Genomic DNA, 10650 nt, shown 5'->3' with positions numbered 1-10650 from the left:
GGACCAACCTCTTAACACAGACCTACGTACACTACAAGGAAAAGGTTTTTACAGTTGTTCATTGGGTCAAGGTGGCAAGTTTAATGCTGCCAATTAAATTTACAATACCTGGCCAAGAGATACAAACAAGCATTCATGCAAGGCTCAGACAGTCAAGTTTGTGTTTTAATAGACATGTAAACAAACATGGCATTGTGTGAACTGCTAAAATAATAGTGGATAATCTCTGCAATGATAAAACCGTTTAACCATATAAATGAAACTCTTAAGGTGACCCTCCCTCCTGCATTTTTGTGTAATATCCCGGCAAATGATGTGACTGAATAGAGGCTTTCCTTATGCCTGTGTAATTTAAAATGCATTTACTTGAAATAACCTGATAGCAAAACACAATATTCATGAAATTTCATCTATATATGCATGTCCATAATAGATGCTTTCTTTCTAAAGTGATCACAAAGTGCATGTATCATGAAAATGGCAATTACTGAAAAAGACAGGTAAAAGCTGTGGTATTTTAGGGCCCTAATCAAACAAGCAAACGACAATGACCATATTAGTGCATATTTGTACAAAATGTCAGATGTTCCCCTCTTTCCATTAAAGCACAAGATGCTCTTCTCAAGATGGATTCTCGTTATGCTGGATAACATGAATCTTGAGGTTGTGAACTTGACTGAAAGAGATGTGTTAAACTAGAAAAAATGCTAAATAGAAGCATTTCCAGGGGTCTCTGAGATTCAGACACCACTGTATTTAAATGTTTTGATTTATGAAAGGTGAATGTGGATGTAGGATATATAACTCTAAAAGGTATATATGTGTGTGTGTGTGTGTGTGTGTGTGTGTGTGTGTGTGTGTGTGTGTGTGTGTGTGTGTGTGTGTGTGTGTGTGTGTGTGTGTTCTTTTGTGGCTTTGTATTGAAAAATCAGCTGTTTTGACATCTTTTTGTATTTTGTTCCACCATGGAGAGATCAACAAATGGAGAAATGTCTGCTCCTAGACAAGCAGTAACCTTTCATATGGAGAGATGGGGGAGCCGAGCGAGCACAGCTGCCTGACAGGGCTAGGCTGGGGTGAAGTTTAGATGAAAGACTGAAGGTAGTGGGTGTCAGGCTATTGGCAGCAGTGTAAAAGTCAGAAATGGCATCGTATTGGCAGGCAGCAGAGGCGTAACATGAGAGAATTCCAGAGGTTAAAGACAAGTCAAGCTGAAACATTTTGAAAGCACTCCAGGGGACAAATAGCAGATGCTAGTAGAAGGAGTGTAGGTAGTTTGTGTAAGGAGCTGAGAAGACTAATGGTTGAGAAAGAGTCTTATTGTCCTTTGTGAAGCGTGAAGCTGTAGGACCAGTTGAAAACTGGGATGTCAAGCATTTTACATCCCTATAGGACACAATTGTGCAACAATCCTAAATTAAATTTGTATATGGGTAACACTTTACAATAAGGTTCCAATAACTTATAGTTAATGCATTCAGTATCATCAAGTAATAATGAACAATAATTTATATTATTTATTAATCTAGGTAAATGTTGGACTTTTGCAACAGTTTTTCCTGCATGTATGATATGGCAGCAGGTTATGAGTAGATTAAAAAAAAAAGTTATTTAATCATTATTCAACTTTGTTAAAATACACTGATTCAATGAACAAAAGAAAAGTAACTGGTTTTATGGCTTAGTCATTGGATCATTCACACAAACTAATTTGTTAAAAAACACATTCAATCAAGGAAATGAAATGTCCAAAATTGCATACTCTCTGAGTGGGTACTTCTTTTGAATAAATTACTTCACAACTGTTTAAAAACTGCTCTATGAATGAATTCCAGACATTCACCATCTTCATCTTTGACTTCACTACCATTCACAACTCCTCTCCTGTGGCCTCATGGGAATGTAAAGTGTCCGTAGATCATCTTGGAACTTTTAACCTACTGTTTAAAGAATACTAGTTGGATACACTACTTAATCACCTAGTGTTTTCAGTTACTTTATGGAAGGAAAGTAAGCATATCTGGACAGAGGCTTGAACGAGTCACTGAATTATTCACTCAACTGGTTTGTTCAAGCACACAAGACATTTGGGAATGTCAGTATACCATCTGTTGCCTGGAGACAAGCAGAAGGTAATTAAATTGTGGCTTTGTTTGGAACGGTTTCATTTGTGGAGCAAATAGACAAAGCAGCATAATAATATAAGTAACTTTGTGATATTGATTTTATACAACAGTTCAATAAACAACAAGGTCATTGAGTAACTTACAATTTACATAATTGGCAAGCAGATCCGATGAGAAATCATAACTATTTACAAGGTTTCATATGAATTTGTGCAACGTAATTCAGTTTTTAGAAAGATAACGTAAACATGAAGTTCTACCTCTAAACCTAACCATCTATGGGGCGCAAACAGATCGAATAAAAATGTTTAAATGAGATTTTACAAATTCATTCATATTAGTCACCAATTTGCCAACATGTAAAATAGTTATGATTGTTTGTTTATTGAACTGTTTGAAGTGCTGGGGGGTTGACAGAAGTGCAGTGTTTGGCATCCCTGGGGGAACTTGGGTTTGATTTGGTTTTACTCAAGGACACAATGACCACAAAGGAAAACCAATGCCAATCAGACATAGCCACTCAGCACTCAGGATCTGCTTTTATGAAAGAAATTTAAATTCTTCAATGCACGCCGATACTAATGAAATCAACAAACATTCAGATATTCAAATAACAGACCAGGGATAGAAAATTCATTCCGATTTCTTGAAGACAGTTGCTGTGTCAGAGTGCAGGAATCATCAGTGCATTAGCTTGTGGTTAAGCAAATGAAAACACTGCTTGTCCTTACAATACCTGTGGCATTTTGTATTGATCTTTTCCTTCCATCAGTCTTCTCCTTTCAGCATCTCCTTCCTCTTTGCAATTATCCCTGAAATACATCTTGGCAAAAAGCAGTGCCTTCACATCCTCAGGTCAATCAGCCATCTTCAGCACTGAACAATAGCCATTAAAATGACCTGTGTGAAGTTTAGAGACGCAAGAAAGCGTTACCTTGTCCAACAAGACAGCAGCACAGAAGACTTTATTAGTAGTAGAACAAGAAAGAAACATTAAGCAAGAGACAAGTAGGAGTATGACACATTATTATTCTTTATTATGAGTGCTGTTACATTGGACCTGACATTAATGTATCCATAAGTAAAACAGATGAAGTCCTATAGCAATCCACAGTGTGCCTGTCCAGCTCAGTCCCAAACAGCTCCTCACAGTTCACATTTATACAGGTTAATGTGCTGTATAAGCACAATATAGCAGCCCAGTAAGTGAGAGCAAAAACAAACTTGAAAATTCACTACAATCTCCATGTTGAAAGTTATTTCAATTGTTGCAGGTGAAGGTCCTGAATCATCTGTTTTCTGTTGCATTGGGAAATCAATCGAGGTATTGTTAGCAGTAGACTGTAAATTACTGTCTGATCAGACAAAAGTTGCATTTTTCTTGCTGTGGTTATTCTTCTTGCTTGAAGGTTTAACTGAAGGTTTAATTGCCGTTTTGGGGGTTGGATCAATACGCTTTTTCACGGTCAACCTTTCAGCTTGGCCTGAGGTCTGGTAAACTCCTGTTCTCATTCTTCCTTTGCTGGTTTTCAGATCACCAACCACCCTCTCTAAGCCTCCAAGTTCTCCATTCCAGTCATCACATTGGATCCCATCCACGTCAAGAGCACCTCGCACACGGAGAGGAGCCCGCTTGCTGCCCCCTCTGACCCTGGGTGGGGGATGGGGAGGTGGGGCGGAGGGCGCCCTCCTGTGGGAATATTTGGAAACACTGGTCCTCTCTCTCTGACGTCTTTCATTTTTCACTAAGGAAGGATAGTCAAAAGGAGAGAGGGGCAAATATTACGATTTTAATTAAAAGTGGACAGTTTTTGCAGGAATGTTGATAAATAACAAACATGAAAATATATTGGAAAAAGCAAGGTCATGTTCTACATAGATTTGACTTATTTAGCCTGAATCTATGAGCAGATCTGACATCTATTATGTCAAATGCCGGATCCTTTCCATGTCTTGTGACCAGATACCAAGAATTATTGATGTGTCCTTTGCAAATAATTTCATAGCCATGTGACAAAAATACAGTAAAACATTTTCAGCAGTCATTACTCCAGTCTTCAGTATCACATGATCCATTTAGAAATTATTTTAATATGATGATTTGGTACTCAAGAAACTTGTTATAATCAATGCTCAAAACAGTTATGAATCTTAATATGCTTATGGAAAACTTGATACAATTTTTTTTTTCATGATTGTTTAATGAAAGATTTTTTAATGAAAGATTTTATATGAAACTTAAATCTGTAACATTCTAAACATCTTCACTTTCACTTTTGATCAAATGAATGCATTCTTGCACATTAAAATTATTAATTTATTACTGAATGGTAGTGTACGTGTAATAGATATTAGAGACTTAGAAACATGAAACAGCACATCCAGCATTAGACTTGATTAATGAGAGCAGCAGTCATGTTTAAGACATCCCTGTCTTACAATATTAATTTAAGACTGAAAAATGTCTTCTACTGGCACATAAAGCTACTGAGCTACACAGGTTGTAATAAAACTTGAATTTCTTTCAATGTTAATGTAATAAAACATTTATTTTGTCCATCTAAATCAATTTTACATATATACTCAATATCAGGCTTGGTTTGGATCTATGTTTTTTTGGAGGTCAGTGCAGATGGTAGCTCTCTTGAGACATAAAAGCAACCCTTAAATGTCCCCCATGTTCTGTTGATTGTGCCAATTGAATTTATCTTGTATGTTTCACCAATTAAAAGTGGTTCAAGACTGATGTGTTGGCTTTTGCTCTTCTACACACATTATCAAACCCAGTTTCCCAGCCTAAACAGTTGAAAAGTGTCTAAATTTTTTTTTCTTCAGCAGGTTAGTTACAAAACACATTTATAGCTCATCATCAGGTTGCTTAGCAACATGCAATTAAATTGGACTAGAAGACGTTGCAGCACATGATGAGATGAGTGGCTTGTGACTTGTTAGTTTGATTTAAAGCTGCTAATGTCCCTAAGAAGACTCATTCAGAGCACATGCAAACTTATTAACATTATAATGACCAATTTGGACAGGCTATTGGTTATCTACACACTGCTAAGTGTTAAATATATGTGCTAGAGGAAAATGCAAGAGAAAAGGTGAGACTATAAAGGCAGAACGGAGTTTGACTGTGTGTGCACATCAAGGTCTATTGAATTTAGCCGTTTTGTGTCGTAGAATAATTATTTACAGACACACTGACCCCTTGTGGCTCCATATAAAACTACTTACCTGAACAGAAGCGATTTTTGTTTTTAAAGCGTGTATCGGCCATTAGTCTCTCTTGACATGATTAAATGATAGGAAACGAAATAGTCCATGTCTAAACTCTATTGACAAAAAAATAAGCTATTGACACATTACAGTCAGGCTTTTTACAGTCAGTAATTCAATAATCACTTATCTGCCATGGCCACTAGATGGAGCGCCATTTCTTTTCAGAGTATGTCAGTGCTGATGATGAATGTCCGACAAATTCAGTATTTTCTGCAGTTTACAAGCCTCCTAAGACTGTACTTTCTCACTTAGCAAACATTGTAATGCATTTGCTCATTGTAAACACGCTGTAACTGTTTGTATTACTGTGGGGGAAAACATGGGGTTTTGTGTCAGCAGTGACTTTGAGGTGATTTTCTTTACAACTCTTTTTCATGGGGGAAAAAAAAACATTCTTCCTCGTATAATAATTCAATCAGATGTTTAAAACTTGCCGGGTGTAAAAGTCTTACCACAAACACTTGGACATACCCCGTGTATTTATTGGGTCCTTCACATGCTTCAGTGCTTTGTGAGTATTTGATGGAGATGAGCATCCAGATGGGTTCCCTATCATAGGTCACTTCGATGCTGCGGTGACGTCACCACGTATGGGAACACCTTCGGTGTGACGAATGTCTGAAGCCCTATACCATCCCGCCAATCCTATTGGCCAAATGGCGCATAGCACCACCCTACGCATGCGCACGCATGATATACCTGGGTGCAGCGCGCCATTTCGCTCAGATTTCATTCCTTCAGGAATAGCGAATCATCTGTGCCCTATCATCTCGCGTTCTCCAGCGATTTTCTTCGAGCAGTGTTAACTCCTCTTTCGCGGACGCGATGAGTCAACGAAAGGTAAGAGCCGTATATGGGTTTATCACAGGGAGGCACTCATGAGAGATTCGTTTGCAGCCTCTCTCATGTTCTCTCTGTGATAGCCTACGGCTATGGTAAAATAAGAAAAGTATCCGCGCTCTGGAGTCTATTTCTTCAGTCGCCTCGCGTCTAACCCCCACCGTTCGCTTCTGCGGTCGCCGAGGCCCCGCACGAGGTGTTGGTTAGGGGCGATATGTGCGGCTCGACTATGAGTACAGTGATGCACTGGAGTTTCCACTTGCTCGCTCTCCCCTACTCGAGCGCGTTGATCAGAGCAGTTTTGCTTTATACTATGTTGTCTAACCGCAGCTTCTACTCAGAGTAGGCTCTGACCTGCATAAGCGGTTCTCTCCCTCCGAGCGGACAGGAGAAACGCGCTTCCCCCTTCCTCAGTGTGCTACATGGCGGACTGCTATTATATAGCGCTGCCGTTTGACTACCTCTCTAGCCGAACGGATCGCGCCAAACTCCGCCGCGACCTAGTCTCGTCTAGACGTATCGAGTCGTGTCTATTTCAGCAAATTTTATGCTCTTATTTCGGTTCTTTACGAGAAGCCTCTCGTTCTTTCCCCACACTCTAACATTGACCGTCTCGCAGCACAAGCACTTCGAGCGTCACTGAACTGAGCTGTTATTTGAGCGCCCCTCAGACGCTGCACAATTCAGTCCTCAGAGTTTGAGGGACGGCACAAGAGACTGGCGAATTTGGCCAGTTTATGACGGCTCACACAGCTGCCGCGTTCTCGCTAGCGGCGTGGCCCTATGTTTATCTTGTTGGATTAAATCCTGCCGTGGACACGCTTCAGGATTATACACAACGAAACACAGCGAGTTTGACGCATGCATTTCCTTCTATGTTTGCCGGGGTCTGTGCCCTCCACTGAAGAGTACTGTTGGACTGCTAATGCACATCCAACCCTCTCACTGCAGTCCCCACGCTCTAACATTGACTGTCTCGCAGCACAAGCACTTCGAGCGTCACTGAACTGAGCTGTTATTTGAGCGCCCCCTCAGACACTCTGCACTATTCAGCCTTCAGAGTCTGAGGGACGCCACAAGAGGCTGGCAAATATGGCCAGTTTATGACGGCTCACACAGCTGCCGCGTTCTCGCTAGCGGCGTGGCCTAATGTGTTCTTGTTGGATTAAATCCTGCCGTGAACATGCTTCAGGATTATACACAACGAAACGCAGCGAGTTTGACGCATGCGCTTTACTTCATGTTTGCCAGGGTCTGTGCCCTCCACTAGAGAGTGCTGTTGGACTGCTAATGCACATCCAACCCTCTCACTGCAGTCCCCACGCTCTAACATTGACTGTCTCGCAGCAAAGGCACCTCGAGCATCATTGGATTGAGCTATCATTTGAGCGCCCCCTCAGACACTCTGCACAATCCAGCCTTCAGAGTTTGAGGGACGGCACAAAAGGCTGGCAGAGATGGCCAGTTATGACGGCTCACACAGCTGCCGCGTTCTCGCTAGCGGCGTGGCCTAATGTTATCTTGTTGGATTAAATCCTGCCGTGAACACGCTTCAGGATTATACACAACGAAACGCAGCAAGTTTACGCATGCGCTTTACTTCATGTTCGCCAGGGACTGTGCCCTCCACTATAGAGTGCTGTTGGACCGCTAATGCGCATCCAACACTCTCACTGCAGTCCCTACGCTCTAACATTGACTGTCTCGCAGCAAACAGCGCTTCGAGCAGCATTGGATCGGGCTGTAACGCCAGGCGTAAATAATAAATAATAATCCCTCAGACACTGCGCAATCCAGCTTTCAGATCTTGAGGGGCGATTCAAGGGTCTTACACAGACGACCCGTTTATGACGGCCCGCACAGCCGCCGTTTTAGTTAGCGGCAGAGCCTGATGTTCAATTCGTTGGTCTAATTCCTGCCGTGGACACGTTCAGGAATATACACAACGGGACGCAATAGCTCTTATGCATACACTTCCCCTGTGCACGAATGCCGCAGGCTTTTCCGTGCACGGACATTATGTGTATGACAGCGTTGCAGAAAGCGGAAATTTGAGACTGCTAGTATCGTTTTGGGTCGCGTGGATCGCTTGCCCGGCATTTCTTAATGGGTGTTACGCACAATTGTCACGGATACACCAATTCGTTTTTTAGAGGCCCGCCTCTTTCCGCTGAATTCTTTCCACGGTGGTAGACTGATGGTAATAGCAGTGTTGTGACGGGAGATGTCAACTCTGCTGAGCAAAGGGGCTATAGAAGTCGTAGACCCCGTACTTCTCAATGCATGGATGTAGCTCTGGCCCCGTTGCGGCTCCAGGGCGTCCATCTGTTAACCACTTGGACGATTGGCAGCGGCATTCCCCGTAATTTGTCTGGGGTTACTTCACATGCGCCCTTTTCAGTGGAAAAGTGGGCGGAAAGACGAAATATTTCACCCCGTTGTCTTCCGCATCCGACGATTTCGGTGACACGGAGTTGTGTGATGTCATTAAAGCTATGGATGCCAACCGAGTTTCTCCTACCGGGGTTCGGCTGGGGATTTGAGCTTTCCCAGAGACCGTCACGACGGATGCATCTTTGACCGGTTGGGGAGCTGTTTGTCTAGGGCTACCAGCCCATGGAGTGTGGACAGCTGCACAACGCAGTTGGTATATAAACCGGTTGGAATTACTGGCAGTTTTCTGGCTCTCCAGTGATTCGCGAATCTGCTGATCGGCCGTCTTGTGCTGCTCAGATCAGACAACACTGCGTTGTCTCATACCTGAATCATTAGGAAGGATTACGCTCTCGCCCCCTGTACAGGCTGGCGAGACATGTTCTTCTCTGGTCTCAGAGAAATTTCTGTCGATCCGAGTTGTTTATGTCCCCGGACGTTTGAACTTCGGAGCAGATATGCTATCCAGACAGGCTCTGGAACAGGGAGAATGGAGATTACACCTCCAGACGGTGAATCTTTTATGGCGGATATTCGGCAAGCGAAGTGGATTTATTCGCGTCAAACATGACTACACATTGCCCGCTATGGTTCTCCCTATGCCCCCCATCGCCCCTGGGCGTGCATGCATTAGCTCACAGCTGGCCCAGGACCAGTCTGTATGCTTTTCCTCCGATTCGTTTGATCCCAGCGGTATTATGCAGAATACGGTGGGACAGAGTGGATCAGCTGCTGCTGGTGGCTCCGCGATGGCACACGCAACCGTGGTTTGCGGATCTGATCAGTCTGCTAGCGGGCTCTCCTTGGAGATTCCCCTCAGACAGGATTTATTATCACAAGCACAGGGGCTGATTTGGCACCCGAGGCCGGATCTGTGGAAACTGTGGGCGTGGCCACTGAGCGGAGTGCATTAGTATGTCCCAGTCTTTCTGTTGAAACCACTGAGACTATATTGAATTCTAGAGCAGCTTCTACGAGACGCTTATATGCTTTCAAGTGGAGACTGATTACAGCCTGGTGTGGCAATCGTAATGTGGATCCAGTTTACTGCCCAGTGGCTTCAGTGCTGGAGTTCCTCCAGGATTGTTTTTCGGATGGCGTAACACCAGCCACTTTTAGGTTTACGTGGCAGCCATTTCAGCTTACCACGAATACATAGGCGGTGCCTCTATGAGGCTTCATCCACTAGTTTCTCGTTTCGTACAGCGTGCGCGACGGCTGAGGCCTTTCCGCCCTGTGCGAGTTCCTTCATGGGGTTTATCCATTGTGTTGCTAGGTTTATCAGGGCATCCGTTTGAGCCCTTGGAGACCGTATCGGATAAATTCTTGACACTGAAGACACTTCTTCTCATGGCTTTATCCTCCCTCAAGAGAGTTGGGGATTTACAGGCTCTTTCTGTTTCACCCTCATGCATGGAATTTGCACCGGGCTCTGTGAAGGTGCTGCTGCGGCCCAGGCCTAACTATGTTCCTAAGGTCGCATCTAACCTCTTTCGCTTTCAGCAAGTGTTCCTGGAAGCTTTTTCACCTGCTGAGGCTGGATCAGAAGATCTAAGTCTTTGCCCTGTGAGAGCTTTAAAGACTTTTGTGGATCGTACAGCCCCTTGGCGTGAATCTGACCAGCTGTTTGTCTGTTTTGGACATAAAAGTAAGGGCCATGCGGTTCCAAAACAGCGCATGTCCCATTGGCTGGTGGAGGCAATTTCTTTGGCCTATGAGGCGCGCGGACTCGCTTCGCCCTTAGGAATTAAGGATCATTCCACTTGAGCTGTGGCTTCTTCTCAAGCTTTTCTCAGTGGATCTTCTATGGATGATATCTGTGCTGCGGCAGGATGGTCCTCACCGAGCACTTTTATCAAGTCCTACAGTCTGGATGTGAGGATGGCTCCTGGCTCCCGGGTTCTCTCCGCTTGAGCAGATGCTTCCTCGGATCTCAGTTATCAGGTACGTCAGGCGTTTTGGTATATCG

This window comes from Carassius auratus, chromosome 1 (assembly GCF_003368295.1).
Source record: "Carassius auratus strain Wakin chromosome 1, ASM336829v1, whole genome shotgun sequence".
NCBI lineage: Eukaryota > Metazoa > Chordata > Actinopteri > Cypriniformes > Cyprinidae > Carassius > Carassius auratus.
The sequence above is the reverse complement of the archived record's forward strand: the minus strand, read 5'-3'. Positions refer to the sequence as shown.